The following is a 22109-nucleotide window of genomic DNA, read 5'->3' as shown; positions in this document are numbered from 1 at the left end:
ATTAAATTATTAAGCTTTAAAATTTGGGATTTACGTCGAAGTAAGAACCATATAAAATAATGTCATTTATAGAAATATATAGAATCATAGTCTTTTTTCTAAAATCAGCTTGAAAAACACGGAAATATATGCAATCATGTAAATATATGTTATTCGACTGTATTTTATATATTTTAGTTTAAGAAGATTTTTATGTGGATACTATAAATTAAATGTGAGTAATTTAAATATTTTCTACAATAAAAGAGTAAATTTCAATCAATACTTTTCTTCATATTGTTAATCTTTCATGCACGGCATATTGAAAAAAAGATGTAATACTGTTTTGTTAATATACAATGGCGTATATTTTTTACATCAGTTTTATAAGAATGTTTTACAATAGTTTTAAAATATTAAAACCATATTTAAATGATGAAAAATTTTTAAAAATTGTAATAAGGTTTGAATGAAATTCACTAAATCTATAAAGATTTTTAAATTAATTTTTTTTGTGACTTAAAATTATGTTAAATTTATTCGAACGTTGGCTTCTGAAGAGAAAACTTCTGGTTCGCTTATAGCCATAAATATATGTGCTAATTAATGTTTCGAAAAAGAAATGAATATCCATTTAAAAGCATTTTGATATTAAATGGAATAAAAAAAAATCAAAGGTTCAGAAAAAATTATGTTATTTTATAATAAAATTTATGGTTTCTTTTTATTTGATAACAAGAAAACTTAAATATAAATTCATTAAATAATATAAAAAATTCATAATAAAATATCAAGTCTATTTGAATTGAAAAAAAATATATTTAGGAAGCTTAAGATGTATTAATTTAAATCTAAAAATGCAAAAAAATTTCCTATAAAATTTAAAGGATTTTTTTTACATCGAAAAGGCTTTCAGAGAAAACCTCGAATAGAAAATGCAAAGATCTTATTCATAAGAATAGGTTTCGATATTTTTTGGCTAAATTAGGCAATCCTATAAGATTAGTATGCCTAAGAAAGTAGTGTATTCTATAAAATTTGCTACCTATAGAAAAATTAATTGGAAATTTTATCATGGTATTCTTGTACTAACGAAACTAATATAGTATATTTAAAGATTTTTATAAAAAAACTGTAAATGACGCGACAATTTTTAGAATTCTATTAGATTTAATATGAGCTTATTGTAATATAATAAGACACTGGGGGAAATACAACAGAAAAAAGCTACCATTTATATTATGTTTAAAAATTTCAATTAAAAACTAATAAATTTGGATTTTATATTGGCAGCCATAAATTAAATTTTGATTTTATATTTTGTTAAAAAGAGTTCGAGACTTTAAACTTACATTTTTACCGCTTTGATAGAATTTCTAATTTAGAATCGAATTTTTCGTGCAATAAGTTTTAGCCCATTGCATAATTACAATTACATTTAAGATTTCAGTAAATCGAATTACTGCTTTAATGTGTCTAGAGTGTAATCTAATAAAATTTTTAATCAAATGTCTATGGTAAATAAGAAAAAACTTAGAAAATAATTCTATAGAATAAGTTCAAAACTTATAGCAATGATTTTAATCAATATATTTAACTAAATTCAAAGAGTATTACTCAATTTATGTATAATCACAGCTTCTAAGACCTTTACTGTAATATTTTAATCACACAATAGAAAAATCTTATCCTTTTATGTCTCTCAATACTTATTATTCGCCCTTAAAAATCATGAGTAAAAAATTTTATGATGAATTGCAGTATGAACCCAAGAAAAGTTAAATTTTTTTTTTCAAACAATGAATGATACTGTTCAACATTATTCTTGATTATATTGGGAATTGATAATGTCCGTTTCTTATTTAGATTGAATATATATTCATACTAATTTCAAAGAGTCCCCCATATTCATAAAATACTAAGTTTATATTGGGTTTTTGATTCCCAAGTTATTAGCCACCACTTATTAATTTATTTATCGGTTAATTTGATTATCTACGATTTAATTTAAAAAAACTAAGCTATTATTGCTCTTTAGGGCCTATTTTGTTAATAATTATTTCATTATCATTATTTTAAAATCTTCTTCTTTATAGACTTATTTTTCTAGTTTTTTTCACAACTCGATGCTTTGTCCGTATATTCTGCTTCCATTGGTATTTACGATTCCTTAAAAATGATTTATGATATTCCTTGGCCGCATCATCCGATTGTATGATGTATATGCTACGCGTGTTCTGCATTAGTAGCCACCACAATTTTTTTTATTCTTTAGATTGTCATTTTTGCCGTGAAAATAATTGAATTATAGCATTAGAACTAGCGAACCTTAAAAAGATTAAATGACAAGACAACCATCTAAAAGTGTTTATATTATAGAAAATATGGACAATCTTTTACCTAAAATATTAGTAACTTGCTACTGTATATTCTTAGTTAATTAAAAAGCCTCTATATATTTTTTAGAAATCATGAAAACGCTTTTGTTATTTAAATGGGTTCAATATTTGATGTTGTAACACTATAGAGCATTATCAACGGTTCATCTAGCTATATATATCTTTTACCATTTGAATCCACGTTATGATGTTCACCTTAACCCATACAAATCATCTTTAACATTATACGATAAAAAAACATTTAATTACAAAATGATTCAGTCTTATATTACTTTTATATGAATTTCTTTCTTAATAGTTTAATAGTTTTCACCGTTAATCTTAGAATGCTTATTGCCAGGCAAAAAAAAGCTGTATTTTTTTTAAAGAAAATAATACACTTAGAATGCGGTATAAATCATTTCATTCAGAATGGTTTATTTCTCATACATAGTTATTGGTAACACAACAGCAACATATTGTTTTAGTACAGAGGTGAAAATTATAATATTGCATTATATCATACATTGCATCATTTGATATGAGCTATATTCTTAGATTGATCGATACCGAATATCATACCCTTTTTTTATGTAAGAAAAATTCAGATTCACGTGTATAATAATATAAAAGTTATTATTTGCGTTTCTCTGACTAAAATAATTGTGTTTCGACTAGTTTAACTGCCTATACTAAATATATTATTATAATGCAAGAGGTTTTTAAAAAGCCTTTTCTACAATTATAAAACATTCGGCTTAAAAAACTATAAAATAAAACCCATAATAACTATGTAAATTCTAGAATAAAAAGAACTTCGATTTAATAGACCCATCAAGAAAATTTATATATAATTAAAAAAAATTGGTTTACATTTACTGGGATTATAGGTATTAATAAAATACGAATGTTTTTAGCGGGAAACCACTAAAATATGATCTACTTTTAATATAATCTCTATGATTTAAATAAGCTGAATAAGAAAAATCTATATGTCATTAAGTGAAATTTTGGATCGCAAAATACAATACATCAAAGTTTGGAAGCAGGTTTTCCGACGGAAGCGGAGGTGCGCGCAAAGCAATAAAGTTGAGAAATAAACAGGAATTGTTATCAAAAATATGATCCCTTCCATAGTAAAAGACCATCTAAAGTTTCTTTTAGCTGAAAAAGGTATAAAAATAAGATTAACCTATAACTAAATCTAATATAATGTATTTTTTTGCGACAAAATTTTAGAATACATTGATAAAAAGTCATTTTTTTTTGCAGAAAAATGTATTTATACATATACTGCAGTTTTAGTAAATTTACCCAAATGATACCAATTAATATATTTGATTTTACTGGCCATAAATTTCTGATATAATCGGCTAATACCTATCAAGATTTGATTATAGATTTTTGTGAAAATTTGCAGATGATAAGCTTTTTTTACTCATCCTTCAATCTCTGAGAGCAATTATTCCCTGAAAATGGATAAAAAATTTTGCATAAAGCATCAATTTATTTATTAGCATAGTTTTATGTAAAAAAATCTTAAGCGTTATGTTGTTAATAAACATGGTTATTTAAAAAATGATAAGCAGCAAATAAAATAATCAAAGGGAGACTTTTTGCGTAAAATAAATAAAAAATGATGTATGTACAGTTTAACCTGTGTATTTTATAAATTTCATAATCTAAATCAATATTTAGAATAGGGATCAACGAGGATCTTTCATATAACCGACAGATTACCCTCATGATTAAATCATCTATGATAGACTTTTTTGAAAAAATGATTTATTTTAAAGAATTTATTAAAATAAGTATACTCAAATATGTATTATAGCAAATATGCCAAATTTAAAAATATCCTCAATATATAATCGTATATTGGCTACTAAAAACCATCTTTATTAGTCTCTGGGGTGCATCTAAGCATAAATTATAAGCAGCGAAATAAATAATTCAACTATGAAAGATGTTAGAAAGGGAAAAGGCTTTCGCAAGATATAAGTTTCCGAAAAGATGCCGCAAAATATACCGTCTAAATATATACAATTTTAGAGAAAATATAAAAAATAAAGGCATGATGTTTATAGTAAATTTATATTTGTGACTGTATGTTGATCAATAGCGAAATTATTATATAAGGATCAGAAAACAGATAAATATATGCTAAGATTAACCACAAATACATTTTTATAGGCACATCATGATCTAGAGAACAGCCAGCCTATTCCCGCTGCCGTTTTTGGTCACTTTTAGTAACAATAAACATAAAAAAGCATAAAGAGAGAATGTGGTATACCAGTAAAAATCACTTTATGTATCTGTATTGCAATTCTAATCCTTTTTTATCCGCAAAGTCATCTTTATTTTGAGATATTTACTTTAAATGAGATATTTCAGAATCATAACTCTGACAAATCTATGGAGGATATTTTTATTTTAATTACATAGAATAATTGAAAATTAAATTCGATGAAAAGTTAAAACATTCTACTTACATCGATCTATTATTATCAGCAATAAATTCAACTTTTTTTACAAAGCGTCACTAGCACGTCCTACAATAATTAAAAATAATATTTGAATTAAATCTCTGAAAATATAGAGTCTACAATGCCATATAATTCCTGAAAAATGTTTTTTTTAATGTTAAAATTTAATTTAAATTATTGATGCTTTTGTATAAAAGTTAAAAAAATTCCCCGAAATATGCGATGAATGAATTAAGAATTCTATTTGAATATAATAGAGCGATTAAATGAATAAAAAAAAATGTTTTTTTCTGATACTTATTTTTAAATATACATTAATTTTTAAAAACAACAAACTGTTGTCTTTGTATTTTCCAAAAAATATTGTTTCCTTATATAAGAATACCTGTTTCGAGCATAATTTTGTTTGAATGATAACCTTTGAATTAAAAAGGCATCTGAATTCCAAAATTATGATTCTTTTCAATGAAACCATGGTTTTAAATAACTTTTATGCTAGTCATTGGTTATTTTAAATCTTATTCTAGTGAAGACACACAATCTAGTGCCACTAAATAGGTAGAAACAGTAACATTTTTTCAAAAAAAAGATGGTTTATATAAATTTTTTTATAAAAATAGCATAAAAAATAAGTTTGAGCTGCATGTTTGATCCTTAAAAAACCTCAGATGCAAATATTGATCAATATATTTAAAAAATTTTAAGTTATTATCTATTACTAAATTATCTAGTTATCAACATGTTTATCATTTTACATATTTGAAATTAATAACCTTGATTTTTTATTTAGAGATCTAGAACAAGCAAAAAAATTTATCGATTCGGATTCATATTATTCAGCAAAACCAAATTTCTGACATTTTGAAATGTCAATATCGTTATTGCGAGGCAAAGTCTTGCATAAAATTTTTAAATTTATAAGAATAAATAGAGCGAAACATTTGGGTAAATTTTAAACTTAAATCTTCTTTTTCGCAAAAAATAAATTCAAGGAACTAAAAATCATCATAAAAGTACATATAACGCAAAAAATAAGTATATTTTTTTATTTTATAGAATTTATAGGACACATGAATCAAAAAATAGGCACTGCTAGATAGACGGAAGATGCACAAACTTAAAATAGGATGTTTATAAATATTTTTCATATGATTAACTGTATAACTTGTTATCTAAGACAAATATGGGAATACATATATTAAAAATATATTTTATAGGTCTGTGTTATATTTCAGTAAAACTGATAAAAAAATGTTGACTTTTATATTTTTAAAGTGAATCGCTGCCTAATTCATAAAACTTATATGGAAATCGTTTGATAATCGTTTTAATTGTATGATTTTTATCTTCTTCTACACCATTAATATATTTAGTCAAATGTATATAATGTACAAATAAATTTTCTCTTAAAAGAACTTAGAATATCTATCCTCCTTTGAGCACTTATTATAAAATTTTTATCTATTTTTTTAAAAAATCCGAGATTTTCATAGAATTAGCAGCAGAAAGCTTAACGGTTACATTTTCAAGGCACAAATTACATATTTGTATAATATTTAGTGATTTGAATTTTTCGTCTATTCTTGTATATCTATCTATCATGGTTCCATTTAGCGGATTCTGGCTTTATTAATATATAAAGTTTTGAGATGTATTCTTTATGCAGAGAAAAATATGCAACTTATCGGGTAAATTCAGGGGTATTATCAGGAGATTTTTCCAAAAAACAAAAAAGTTATAGAAGCATATATTTGACAAAAAAAATACGCAAGGAACACTAAAATAATTCCAATTTCTATCATAATTTCATAGTAAAGCACAGAAAGTAACTGTAAAGAAAATTTATGGTAATAAGTCATCATCTTTTTAGCATTACGAAGCATAAAATATTTTGTTTATATAGTAAAATAATAGTTTGCAATATAAATTACATACAAATTACCTTATTACCATTAAGTTTACATGCAATTATAAATAATCTCACGGATCTTTTTTGATAAAAATCACAAAAAATTTTAAGTTTACACAGGTTTAAAGTGCGTAGCCAGTTTTCTTGCTATATATCAGAGTAGAATTTGTTATATAATCAAAGCCTTCTACCTTAAAACAAGATAAGAATTGGTTAATTAGAATACAGGTTCATTGTGAATTAGGATCTCGTATATCAATAAGATTATCGTTATTTAAACATTTTAATATGAAAATTATCTATATTTTCTAAGATAGATAATAACAGTGTCTATGTATTGTCAAATAAAGATGCATCAAAAAAATTTCAATTTTATAAGAATTTTGAAAATGCAATTCGTTTTTTTACATTACTCAAACAGTAAAATATTTATATTTATAAAAAAAAACCTTAGTAATGTATAAGCGATTTCCAATTCCCGTGATATTTATGTTTATGTTGCTCACATATTTTATTTTCTAACTTTACAGACAAACGAATGTTTTTATGGTTTATTCGAAAGTAAATTATATATTGATTCCGCGTAAATTTGACTGTTTCTAGGCGAGACCGAAGGTGGCTTATTATTTTGTGAAAATTATATAAAATATACCCTTTCCTATTCTAAACCCTCTTTTATTATATGTATTTATCAAAATATCAACAGAAACCTAGTTTTGAAAAAAAATTCAAAAGTTTATATGATAACTATTCTCATAAAAATATTGTTAGATAGCAAAATGAAATTAATATTATGCATAATAATTACTACATCATTTTCGTTTTTGGATCGATATTTCTAAATGCATTTATCATATAATTGATTCTAGATGAATTCGTTTAGATGATTATTCCAAAATTAAAATTTAGAAATAACACATTTGATTTTTTAAAAATAAAGTCTTTATAACAAGAAACGTATTTGGCTATATGAAAATTAGCCATTTTTCAAAAATCGTAAAAATTATGGCTTTCTCTATATTTAACAGCTTGTATGAATATAATATATTCTTGGAGAAGAATAATACATATATGAGAATTCATTTACCCTTACTTATAAATTTCGTTTTCAGTTAATTTAAACATATTACAAACAATTTAAATATATATTTAAATGGAAAATAAAAAATTATGGTGGATAATTACAGCCAATTTACTTTGAATAACAAATCAATATTTGTTGATTGTATGAAAAAATTACAATAATATATTTAAGAAAATTTTAAAGGTTATTTGGACTGGCTTTTATGGTCTTACTTAAATTATACTATTAAAAGGAAAATAAAAAATACCAAAAAATGTCTTATTTAAGAATAAAATGTAGAAATGGAATCTCTTTATATATATTTTTATGTATCTTATATTATTATGTATATTTATCAGAAGATATTTATAGCTTTATTAAGTTTTCGCATTAAAAAATACACTTCAATAATAATAAGCACTAGAGCTATAATGTTATCCTTTTAACGTGGTTTAATTAAGTTTTTAGAATTAAAGAAGGTATCATGGTAACTTTATCAGAAATATACGAATATGAAAAAAAATATGATTATTGTGAGTATGATAATAAATTAAAAACCATGCAAAAGATGAAAATAAAAAGGACATAAAGAAAGTTATGAACTGTAATTCATATTTGTGAATATTGGTATGAAATCAAGTGTGCCAATGAACTTACACACACCTACAATAGTGAATACACCGCTTTTTTAGCGCGTGTTTAAAGTAAAATTCCTATAATTTAAATAGTGATCATAATTAGAAGTATATTCGTGATATTTTTTTCGATTATTAAAAAAAAAATAGACATTAAGATGTTGGTAAAGCAAAAGAATCCTTTTTAAATATAAAGAAACTTTATTTTTATACTCGATTTAGATTTCAAAAAATCATCATAAAGTACGCTATAAAGCACTATTTATGCCATATATTTCATAGTAAATAGCCGAGATCATATTTTTCCTTTTGTAATTCATATTAATTTTTTAAATTGATGTTTTTTCGATAAAATTAATTCTAGAAATGATTTTATATAATACCTTTTTGTTAGACGGTATTTTTTCACGTTTCATTTTCAAAAATAAAATTTAGTAGGTCTGTATCTTTCATTTTATATTTCCTTTTAAATTTCAAATCAGAGTTATAATGTGTCTAAAATCTTTTATATTTGATATGTTAAACTCGAATTAATACTTCTAATATATAATATTAGACTGAACTATAAAAAAATTGTCCTAAAAAGCAGCTTTAAGCTACAACTGTAACCATAAGGTTTTGGGAACTTTCATATCGTGAATGGCAAAAAAAAAGTCTAGATTAACCAATATATGATGAATTCTAATGTGTTTTTAATATGTAAACAAGCAGAACAAGTTTCATAGAGTTATTATATTGAGATACTATATGCTATATATAAAGACGCATATATTTAAAATCAAGAATTAGTACAGATTAGGCAATAAATGTTAAAATATATGTTTCATACATTATAAATGGTTATAAGTTTTTATAAATAAAATAAAATGTTGTAAAAAAAATATAATTTTTCAAAAAACATTGCAGAAATAAAATGGTTATATTATGTGATATATGCGGGAGAATATATTTTTGGAATTTATTGTATAGTATTTTTAATTTTTTATTATAAGAGAGTAATTAGTGTGTATAAATCAGTATCTTATGTTCTGAAAATTATCTACACAATGTAAAGTGCTTACGTAAAAACACATGATAAATATAAATTTATAGAAATGCCAAAATATAATAGATTTAAGACATTTAATGTTAATTTATAAAGAAATTAGCAGAAAAAATTTTACTGGTTAATATTTTTAAATCATTAAAATGGTTTTTTGTGGGTCATTGTAATATAAATTACAGCAAAAATTTCGTAAATAAAATTTTCAGACTGATCAGAGGCTTTTGGTGCATTTTATTTGTATTTATTTAATAGAATACATCATCTAGACAACATTTTCAATGTAAAAGTTTTATATTGATAAATATATTTTTTTGTTTTAGTCAATACTCGATTTCGGGTGGTTTTTTTTTTGAAACTTTGTCTTTAACTTCGATATCATTCAAAATGATTAGTTTAAAAACACAACCATAGCAATTATATGATTATTATTAGAAAACTGAAGGCTTTTAATAAATTAAATTTTTACGCATAAAAATTTCAAATAAATACGCTATTTCTTCCCACATAAAATGCTTAGAACCTTTTGATAATTAAAATACTTAGTAAAAACCGCCATCTTTTTAATTTTTTTTTAAACTAGCATTAGGTGATTCCACATCCATCAAATACATTTTAAGACTCTAAAATTTAATTTTCTATAAAAAGCAGCTTTCTATATTACTCATAACATATTTATAATATTTTTTCGCGATTTTTTAGTCACAATATGTATTTTACGATGGTATATTTAATTTTCATATAGATTTAATTGCAGTATCTCGAGAAAGGTTTAAATGATTTATAGGTAAAATAAATTAAATCTAAAAGATACAGATGGCAGCAATAAACGCAACTATAAAGTTTTTTTGGGAATAGTTATAATGATAAAAAAATGATTAAAGGTGTAAAAACAACTCTATATTAATAAGAAAACTGTAGGGACGTATGCATGTTCATTCTTAAATATCTTTAAATTATGGCTACAAAGGTGCAATAGAGTAAAATTTAATGTGAAAAGCAAACAAAAATAAACCTATAAGACATGAATATTGATGAAAACATATATATTTGTGTAGGGAAAAAAATAAAATTTAAGAAATGACACATAAAATATTAAATTTTACAAAATATCTATTTTTGTATTAAATTAAGCACGGTAGTTCAAAAATATTTAGATACTAATAAATATAATCCTAAAAGTATAAAAATATCTGGCTAATGCTTATAATTTAAAAATATAGAACATAAATTAATATTAAAAAAAGTGCTGTTTGGATAAGTCTATATGTAAATAAAGCTATCGAAGATATTGCATGACCAATATAAAAATACAAGAATTAGCATAATATTGTATCTAGTTCATTTTTTTGTCTAAAATTTGTGGAATTCCTACGTTATTTGTTTAACTAGGAAAATTTACGATTTAATGTAAATTGAAATTTAAGTAGACAAAAAAATTATAACACGAAATAGCCATGAGGATATGTAAGAATTTTATTTGCACAATAAAAATGTTTTTGTTGTTTTTTAGTGCAAATTATAGTTATACCAATAAGTTATATTTAGCCATTCTTTTTTTTGTGTTTTTTTTTATATTTTAGCTTTGTTTTAGAATTCTTCCAAAAAAAAATTTTAACTCTGTAAGAAATAAAATTTATAAAGGATATTAAAAATAAGCAACAAGCTTGTGAAAGTAAAAAAATATAGTAATTGGATTTCATGCGTATATAATGAAAATTATCATGTGAATTAGATGAAGAAAAATGCCCCAATTTGTATGAATACTTAGTATTTTACAGCCCGAAAATTTCAAAATTTAATAAGATTCAAATTTTAATTAGAAGTAAAATGCGTGTTTGTCTAAGAAAGTATATCACGTATACTTCATAATGAACTTGGTGATTTAAAATATACTCATTATAATTAAGAATCGAATTGCCAGTCGGATTTACATTCATTTATGTTTTTTTTGATCCACAATATACATCCCAAGATGTCTAGAGTAAGTTGAAAAAAATTATTCGCAAAATTGTGTTTTTCAAAATTTAAATGTAAAAGTATGTTTCTTTTAAAATAATAATTATCATATTTACAAATAACCCGAACCTAAAACTTTAGAAAATAATTTTAGATTAAATTTAAAATCTTTCTATAAGCTTGTTATTTATAAAATTCAACAATGAACTTAAAAAGATATACAATAAATGCACAAGGTTTTTACTTCACATCGAACCCTATGCAATATTATTCGAAAAATATGGCTGAAAAGTCTGCGCACAGAAATAATGACACAGTAAAAATTTTAGTGTTTATTTTTTGCTATGCTCTTCAATTTTAGAAATTTATCTGGAAATCGATAACAATTATTTCTTAAATATTCCTTAAGATTTAAATAAATACCAATCCCTTATATTTCTTTGAAATATCTGCTAAATAGGTAAAATTTACTGATACAATCCCTCAAGCACTTTCACGGGCAAAATTATCATTTTGTATATGGCTATTAAATATTTGTATTGTTGTTCATAAAGAAATTATGGATACATTATAGATTTAAAACCATAAAAAGGTAAGAAACAATCTTTCTGATATTTTATTAGTTTCTGACAACGATCTATGTATTTATTTTTTCCGATCTGCAATTTATGTGTTTTACTTTTGTAATAAATGTGCAAATTTCATATGAAAAATACAATCAATCTTATTTTATATAACATTCAAAAAATAAAACCATATAACTTTTTTATCTTTTTATATCCTTCTTATTTGGATTACCCACCGATATCCCATTTTTAACCCATTATTTTGACCTTCAAAAATGTTCGTATTGATTTTAGTTCGTGGATTTTTAAAATAAATATTATGATTAATAATTTATGATCAAGATTATATTTTTTTGCATACTTTCTTATCGACCTTCCAGCCATCTGTATATATAACCGAACGTGGATTTATTTTTCCAAAAAAAAACTTTCTTTATAGTTTATTTTCTCTTTTTTATCATCCATCGCATATATTATTTTTATCATTTGCTCTTCTATCCATACAATCACCCATGCAGCTTCAACTCGATGTCCCCGATTATATTTTCTTTTATCAATTTATGTTTCGTAAACTTCAGATATTATCTAAGTGCCTCTAATTAATTGCTTATCTCGTTTTACTTACTTTCCAGACATTCATTGCATCCTCTTAGCCTATTTACAAATAGTATTTGTACGCTATTCTCTCGGAACATAATTCCTTTAATTGGCATTTTGAAAATATATAGCTAAAATATGAATGTAGCCTGTACATTTTTATCATATCTTTTGAAAATCATACTGCTTGCTATTACAGTGCGATTTACAGTTTCCCTATCAACATTTATATTGCTTGTTTTACACATCTAATAGCTTATTGCACCAGAATTTAACACATTTTTTTGTGTCTGTGATTATATTATACTTTTAGATATATTTATGCTTCTGTTGCATTTTTTTAAGCCATTCTTCATTTTCAAGCGCTTTATTTAATTATTTTATCTATATCATTGAGGAAGTAAACAATGTCCCTAAAATTTAAGGGCAGATAAGTTCAAAATTTTTAAATTTACGCACAAAGTCGATATTTTTACCTATTTTTATTTTAAAAAAAAATTATAATACAACCCAAATCATAATATTATTATTTGAATAAAAATCTAGTCATTTTTCATCAATCAGATATGATAATTATTGCTATTTAAGAGGTTTTGGTTTCTATACGATAAAAAAGAAAATATTATTGCATTGATTGAAATAGGTATAACTAGCCTTGACAACTTTACTGAAGTTTAGCATGAAAAATATAGGAAGTATGACACCTTGGCAAATGAACTTGGTTTGATTTACAAATGTAAAACAAGAATAATACCATATGTAATGACTTGGGATGGTGTAATTACAAAATTCCATAAAAAATATGTTAAGGAGTTAAAAATCCTGGACGAAGTAGAAGCATGCATGCAAGCTCTCACACTCCACAAGACACTTGAATTCATCTCATTTGATAGAAGAAAATCAGTTAATGAAGATAGATCAGGGGAAGGTGTCAAAATATGTATCAAGGAGTTGTGCAATATTCCCAATGTGCTGACTACATCATAATAGATAAAAAGAAACTTAACCCATAAATAAAAAATAAAGCTTAAGAGGTTTAGTATTGGTAGTTTCATTCATAATTAGTAATACAGTGTTTTAAATTTGTTTTATATCCTCTGTTCTATTTATATAAGAATTAAAATATCCCAAATATCAGAAAAATGGTGCAATATGTAATTTAAATAAATCTGTCGTTATTTATTATGTCTTATAGGGATTGTTATGATACTATTTTCCTCAAAATAGTGGCCAATGTTTTGTTTATTTTGTTTTCATGCCTCTATTTTACCTAGATAAGAAATAAAACATCGAAATCACATCAAAATAGATTTATGTCAGCTTAATCGATCTGATATTCTTTATTTTTTTCATATGGTTTCCATTAATATTTTCATCTAAATGGAGTCATATTCATCTTAGATTTGTTTTATCCACTCTTTTCTAATTGTTTGACGCTAACGACACCACTATATTTACTATGATAAGCTATGAGGCAGCGAAAATTGTTTTAAATTCACTTTGTAACTATGAAATAGGCAAAACATTGCCATTTATATTATATTAGACTGCATCGCTTTTATAATCGAATTTTGTTAATCATTCTATTTATATCACGTTCAAAACATTTTTATTTATACCATTATATTTTATAATTCTTTTTATAAACATTACCAAAATATGAATAACCAGGGAGTTTTAAATATTTCACCCTTCCCTCCTAAAAATGTCAGAGACTTACCACTACTACAACCTCTTTTCCCCAGAAGGTAAGCTATTACAAGTTGAATATGGTTTAGAAGCATTAAACAACAGTTCACCTGTTCTTATAGTGAAGAACCAAGACACAATAATAGTAGTGACAAAGAAACTTCGACTTGATATTTTGACAGACAAAGAGAATGAAGGTAATCCCCATTTTTTCAAAGTAAACAACACAGTCCATGGTTTAATAACCGGTTTACCTGCTGATATAGACCAGGTAAAGTATAAATTGACTAGGATGGCTGTTAATAAGGAGTACAATATGGGATATGAAGTAGATAGCAGTATATTATCAAGATCGTTTGCGGATAAGATACAAAGGCTAATACAAAGTACTGGAGAAAGACCATTATGTTTTGGTGTAGTTCTCTTCGATAATCTTAAAGAAAATAAAGCCAATACCTATTACGTTGATACAAGTGCGGTATGTCATCCTTATAAAGGAATAGGGATTGGCGTAAATAGCATTAAAATAAATAAGTACTTGGAAAAGAAGCTTGTTGGTGAATGTAAATTTTCTTTGATCGAGCTTGAAGAAATTGCACTCGAGGCAATGGCTGAATCTATTGGAAATGATTTTGGGCCTAATGATGTTGAAATGGGATGCCTAAAATTGGGTGAAAATTTTAGTGTTTATAGTAGTGAAGTTGTTGATGGAATATTGTTGAGAATTTCAGAAAAGGATTAAAGCAATATTCTAATTCATTTTAATTCTATCCTCTTATAAATTCAAAAGTGTTTTTATTTAATTATTGCATGTTTTATTTATATAATCTATCATGATAATGTATATTTTATTTATTTTAAAAAATTTGACCCTTATTTCAATTCTGGTATGCTTTCTAATATTGAATATTTCACCATTTTTTTTTAAAGCTTTATATTTTGAATTATAAAAATTCTTTGTTTTTTTAAATATTACATGCGATTTAATTATTTAAAAAACCTTCATTTTTAATCAAAAAATTATCAATTTACATTGAAAAATATATAATTTTATTAAATTTGACACCATCTTTTATTTGATCATCTAAAATCCAATACTAGCATTAAAAAATAAATAATTAAAATAATTTTATTCGCCTCATTGATATTGATTCTAAACAAACTTTCATCAAAATTATAAAATATATAACTTAAAAAATTTTATTCGCTCATTAGTATTCATTCTATACAGGCTTTTATTAAAATCTGAAGATATCTAACTTGAAAAATTTTAAACGCTCATTAGTATTCATTCTATACAGGCTTTTATTAAAATCTGAAGATATCTAACTTGAAAAATTTTATTCGCTCATTAGTATTCATTCTAAACAGGCTTTTATTAAAATCTGAAAATATGTAACTAAAATAATTTTATTCGCCCCATGTATATTGATTCTAAGCGGGCTTTCATCAAGATTAGAAAATATATAATTACACAGATGTTTCAAGATCTTATAATTTTTTTCACCAAAAATAGCTTTATATTTATGACAGTTTATATACTGCCTTCGTATATAATCTAATAAAACTTGAATCTGCATTAAAAAAAATCAATCCTGGCTATTTTTTTTTTGCTGAAACTGGCTTTATAATGGCATTAAAAAATATAATATCATTGATTTTTTATGCCATCTATATATGGACTCTGTGTGATCTATTATTTATCTTTAATAACAACATCAAATTTTGCGAATTTTATTTAAACTTGCTATTTATTTTATTAAAATGTTTATTTTTTCATTTATTTATAATTTCGCCCTAAATTGAATATAAAATGATTGTATCAATATTTGAAAAAATCCAATAAAATACATTTTGGCTTATTTTTTTTAACTACATGGTTTACAGTTATGGTATTGACAATTTTTTTGTCTTTTAATTTAAAATTTCATTTTTATGTTTGTTTTTTTTTGCAAACGATAAATTAACCTGTTATATATTGTAAAAAGATGTAGTTACTCGGATTACATTTACACCATTTGCCCAATCGAAAAGACTATTTATTACTATTAAACCAATATTTTAACATATAATTTTTTTTTTCGTAATGATTTAAAGGTTTAGAAAACATCCCCTTGGTAAATAAAATAATGGCACTTTTTTTCAGAATAAGTCATCTTAATGTTATATAAAAACCGATATCCATTTATAAATTGTTAAATGGTTTAGTGATTTACAATTCGGCGATTTTAAGAGTAGTCGCAAGATCAACTCCCATTAATTTGTCATACAATTTACTCTAAAGAAAAATGCCTAAGGGGTTACCAGTGATACAACAAATGATAAACCACATACTACCCATGAGGATAGTATGTTGCTGTGTAAGCCGTTGAACTGTGCCTCCAGTGTGGGAAACATCCTACACCTTTTAGCAAGAATATAGGTAAGTGTAGAGTGTGGTGGTTGTAGATTGTATACAAAGCGACGAATAATAGATAGAATCTCATTCCATCTACGTATAACTGCCATCTATGAGAAAGAGCTCAATCCACGGTGATATTGGGTGACAAGAAGTCCTGGAAGTATCCCACGAAGAGATGCATATGTTAAGCGATAGTTTCTATAAATATTAAGCGAACTTCCTAAAGGCGATAGGAATATACATAGATTAAAAAAATAAATTTAATTGTAATTTTTTATTTATAAAGTGTGCAAAGTCTAAAATTTGAGTATATTTTATAGAATAACTCAAAATATGCACCTAAATATGTAAAATGCTAGTAAAATATTCTCTTTTCAAATCCGATAAAGGTCAAATCGTATGTGGGGTTTTCATGATATATTTGAGACATCATAAGGCATTCAAAATTTAAAAATATTTGAGCATAAGATTTCCCATTCAGCAGTGATAATTTATTTCTCAAAAATAGTTGCTTATTTTAATATTATTGTGTTTTTTTATTCAAAATAAATTTTAGTATATTTTTTAAGATATAATAGGTTCATCTAAGACATTTCATAAATTTCTTTCTTTTTATGTTTCTTATTAAGGGCCATATCGAAATAGTTTTTTTTTATTGTTTCTTATGACTATTTATTTTCAGATACATACTATAACACCATATTAAAACTAGATAGGTGGAATATATATCCGAAAATTTATTTTTAGTGCCATTATTAGATCCTATCACTTATATTAAAATTATTGATAAATTTTATTGACCACAATCTAAGTCTACCCCCAAATAATCTAAATGTGATAATAAATTCAGCTTAAAATAATTGAATTAGTCCCCTTAAATAATTTTTTTAGTTAAATATACCCATATTTTTGCTTTTTTCATTTTTTTATTATTGGATTTTTTAAAAAATTAAACGAAACTTTATATAACACGGCTCCTAAATATTTTTTTTTTGTGAATAAAAGGTTGAATAAACTATCATATAAATTTTAAAATATTATATCCTTTTCGGGGAATAAATTTTTATTTCGGTCATATTTTTCTGTTTTCTGCCATCCTGGGATTCAAATTTCTATCAAAAATTTTATATGATAATTTATCACAAGTTTTTGACATACAGTCATATTTCATAGAAAAAAATCCAACTAAATTAAATAAAACAACCTGATAATTTCTTTATGGTACGGTATGTTCTCACACATTGTAATTAAAATATGCCAAAATGAATTAACTTTTATTTTTACAAATAATCAACATATTAGGAAACTATATCTTCTTAATTCTTTTTAAATTCTTTTTATATAAATCAACTGCAAGATATTTTTATATTAATTTATATTTGAACAAAAAAATTTTTAGAACTTACAAAAATACTATAAATAAATTACACGTAACGATAAAAAAATTTACGACATTTGTAAGTGTTTTATCTTCATTTAGATTGTCTAAGGCTTATTTAATATAAAAAAACATGAAAAATAATGTGAAATTTTTTGTTCTTTAAATATCATTATATTATAAACATTATTTGAATATTTTAATATCAAAGAAGATAAAAAAGTGTAAAGAAATTATAAATTAATATGATACATTTAAACCTGTCATTTGATGTGTATAAAAAAATAAAAGTCGTGATTTAACGGTGTTTTTTATTTTATAAATAGATTATGTATATTTTTAGCACATATATTTCATAGGCAGACCACCACATCTTTTCAATGATAAGCAAATAGTTATGTCTTTAGAATCGAAAAATACCATAAACGTTAATAAAATGTAATATAAAAATATAAAAAATGTTTTACATATATAAATACAACAAAAAACATATGATAAAAAATGAAATCGAAAGAGTAATTCAATTTTGTTGCAAAAATAAAAATATCGTTTAAATCATAAAAAACGCAGTCTCTACTACATACTTATTGTTTTAAATACGGAATTTATTTGGGGTCCTTTACTTAACAATAATAAAATTCTGAGAAGACAGTAAGTGTGCGCTATCAATAAAATAACTTTAGAACTAATAAAATTCATTTAATTACCGTTTATAATAAAAAATTTATGTTTTATGGGCAATATTGTGAAAGAAATATTCATCATCTTCGTCAAAATACATTTTTCAAAAATATTTCTGCAAAATTATACAAATATTAATCAAGCGATCATTTTGTGCATGATGATATCCAATACCTTCATAAAGATTCATTTCTTAAATATAAATGGAGTAATTAATGGTGCCTATTTAAATTCGCTGTGAAAAACTTTAGATTTAATTATGCAACTAGTGATATCCACTTCTTCCTTTACATTTTTATGTCGTTTTCTTCGATAAAGAATTATTACGATTTTATTGTTTGTGATTATGTTTCTGCCTCTGTTGATATTTTCAACTCTTTATCCGGTTATTAGTACTTTCTGAACATGCCATAATATGTAATGATACCTTATACTACGCGCGTTAGTATTTCATAATACAATCAATCAAAAATAAAATCAACCCATAAACAAATATCATAAAAATTACATTTATGTATAATATCACGGATTTATAACTGAAAATAAAAATAACAAAATTTTAATTAAAAAATGTGATTGTTCAATCTTTTAACCTGACACTGAATATCAAAAATAAATTAAACATCGTTTCATCTGTTCAATCAATACTAAAACAGTTTCACGATTATCGAATAAGAGCAACGAAGGTGTTGATTTGATTTGCAGATTATAATATTTAGGATGCGTGCAGATGTTTTTATTTTTAGAGATACTTTGTTTTTTGTGAACAAGTCTGAATTTGTTTTTATAGAGATGAGAATTTTTCAGGTTTTTTTATGTGATAATGATATAATGTGTGGATATGGGTTTTTTGGTTGGTTTATTATCATGAAAAGATTTATTTTTTATGTGGTTAGTGAGTCTATCGGTGTTTTTTTCATAAAGGTAGACGAATATTTAGAATACTATACTTGCTGCGGAGATTCAATGCCAATGTTTAAATATGGAAATTTATATGATTTGAAAGAAACGACTTTAAAGTGTTATAAATGTGAAAAATTATGCACAAATATTTATAAATTTCGAAATATATTTTCGATACCAGATGAAATTATGGTAGGTTTTTTCGATAGTTCGGAATTAATGCCTGGGATTTTGTATAGATTCGAATTTTTAGAGCCGATCGAGAGAAATATTTTAATATCCAATATTTATGTAGTCTCGTATATAGAAGTGAAATTTAAGGTGCAAAAAAAATACTTAGGGTTTTTTGGGCATAAAAATACACAATTGAATGATTCTTATTGCAATAATCACGTGAATATTCATTCAACTATATGCACAGGGATATACAATATAATAAGTATTGCAGAAAGGGGATTTTCTAACTATTCAAAAAATAAGACATCTCAAAATATTCAAAAGCAATGCCAAAGTGGGGTTTTTTGTAAAGACATAGCAACAAATCGAACTACAAGCTCTAATTCCACCAAAAATGTAAGTATATCAATCAAGAGAAAATTGGATATAAGCAACAGGAATAATAATCAAAAGAAATCAGATTACATAACCGTTACATGGCTAAAAAACATCAAAGTTTTGCTAAATTTAAATTGCAATAGAGAAAAAGAAAAATACATATCGTTATACAAGGGTATAAACAAAAAGATGATAATTTCATCACAAAAAAACAATTTGTTTTATACATATGAAGGTAATTTTATTATTTCTGTATTATTGTGTGTTTCAAAGTGGAATTTCTACTTATTTTCACCAAGTTTCAAATTACTTTCTGATACATACAAAAAAAGGCGAAACATTTTTTTCAGAAAAGAAATATCAAATTTACTTTTAATTTTCAGATATTATATAGAGATGAAGGGTAATCGCATGATCAATCTTAAAAATATAAAAGTTAATGGAGGAAATACTAGGAAAGTTGATTGTTTTGAGAAGTGTAGCAGACTTATTGGTTTGTTTGATCAAATTTCTTCTTTCATTTTTTGTCGTATTTTTATGGATGTGGGTTTGTATTCATTTGTGAATTTTGATTTAAGATTAGATGTGGGATCAGGTTGGATGCATAATTTTGAATATAGAAGAAAAGAATTTATATATGTTTTAGTTTTATCTATGCTATTCATATTAGGTATATGCGCATACAAAAGGTTGTTGTTTGTTTGTAGTCGATTGAGAAGATTTACTAGATATATTTGCCAGAATTTCATATGTATTTTGCATATGATAGCTATAAAAATCAAGGCTATCTGTTATTTTATGTTCTTGTGTGTTTGTTTGGTAACGGCTGTAATTTGTGATAAAGTGGGGGACGTATTCGTTTTCAAGATAATTTTCCCTTTATTGTCGTTTTACATGAAATTCCTATTCTTTTTTCCGATGATAGGTTTGATTTTAGGGTGTTTGGTACTAGGTTGTGTGTCGCTTATCAAATGTATTTTTTTGAATATCATTTACACAGTGAAGAGACCGGTTTTTTATTTGCATAGTACTATTAGATATATTTTTTCAGTGAAAGTGAAGAGTAGAAAGAAAATTGTCGACTCTTCGGCTACGATGATAATTAAGAAAACACAAAGTAGAGCTACAGATTACCGTTTTTCCCATGCAAAATACTTAAAAAGAAAACCCCATATATTTATGCCCGTTGATAAGGATTTATTCCATGTGCGTTTAATGATAAAATTAATGTTATTTTTTACAAATATTATTTCAAAAATAAAGAGGTCTGCATATTTTTTGCAAAATATTGTCCAATGTATGTTTTCAAGGAAAGTAATGAATTCAAAGAAAACAATGAATACCACACAAAAAAACATTTTTGAAAGAATCAAGATTCGATTCATAAATTTCATTGATTCTTGTAAAAGAGTTTGGAATAAGTTTAATCAGGCACTGGTCTCTTTTGCAAAGAGCATGTATTCATGGTTCCCGATAATGAACCGTGTGTCATTTTTCATAAATATTTTGGGATATATGATTTCCAGAATAAAGAGGGTGATGTATTTTTTGCATAAATTGATCAAATTTATGTTTTCAAGAAAAGTAGTTAATAGAAGGAAAAAATTTGATGCATCTAAAATACCAGTTATATTAAGATTTACAATTAGAGTTACAGATTCTCGGAATTTTGAGAAGAAAGGAATAAAAGATGATTCACAAGGATATTTGTCTGTTTTAAAGAAAGATAGTGAAGCCGTAGTTAACAAATTATATGTTGCCAGGGAAAGTGGAAGAAAGTTAGATGAAAAAACAATAATTTGTCAATCTTTAAAAAACCATATAAGCCATGTTAGTAGTCTGAACGCAAAAAGAAAAGCTGATGTTTGTATTTATGAAAATAATA

Source organism: Rhyacophila brunnea, unplaced genomic scaffold (assembly GCF_057557595.1).
Source record: "Rhyacophila brunnea isolate RB1 unplaced genomic scaffold, BYU_Rbru_1.0 scaffold_165, whole genome shotgun sequence".
NCBI classification, from domain to species: domain Eukaryota; kingdom Metazoa; phylum Arthropoda; class Insecta; order Trichoptera; family Rhyacophilidae; genus Rhyacophila; species Rhyacophila brunnea.
The sequence above is the reverse complement of the archived record's forward strand: the minus strand, read 5'-3'. Positions refer to the sequence as shown.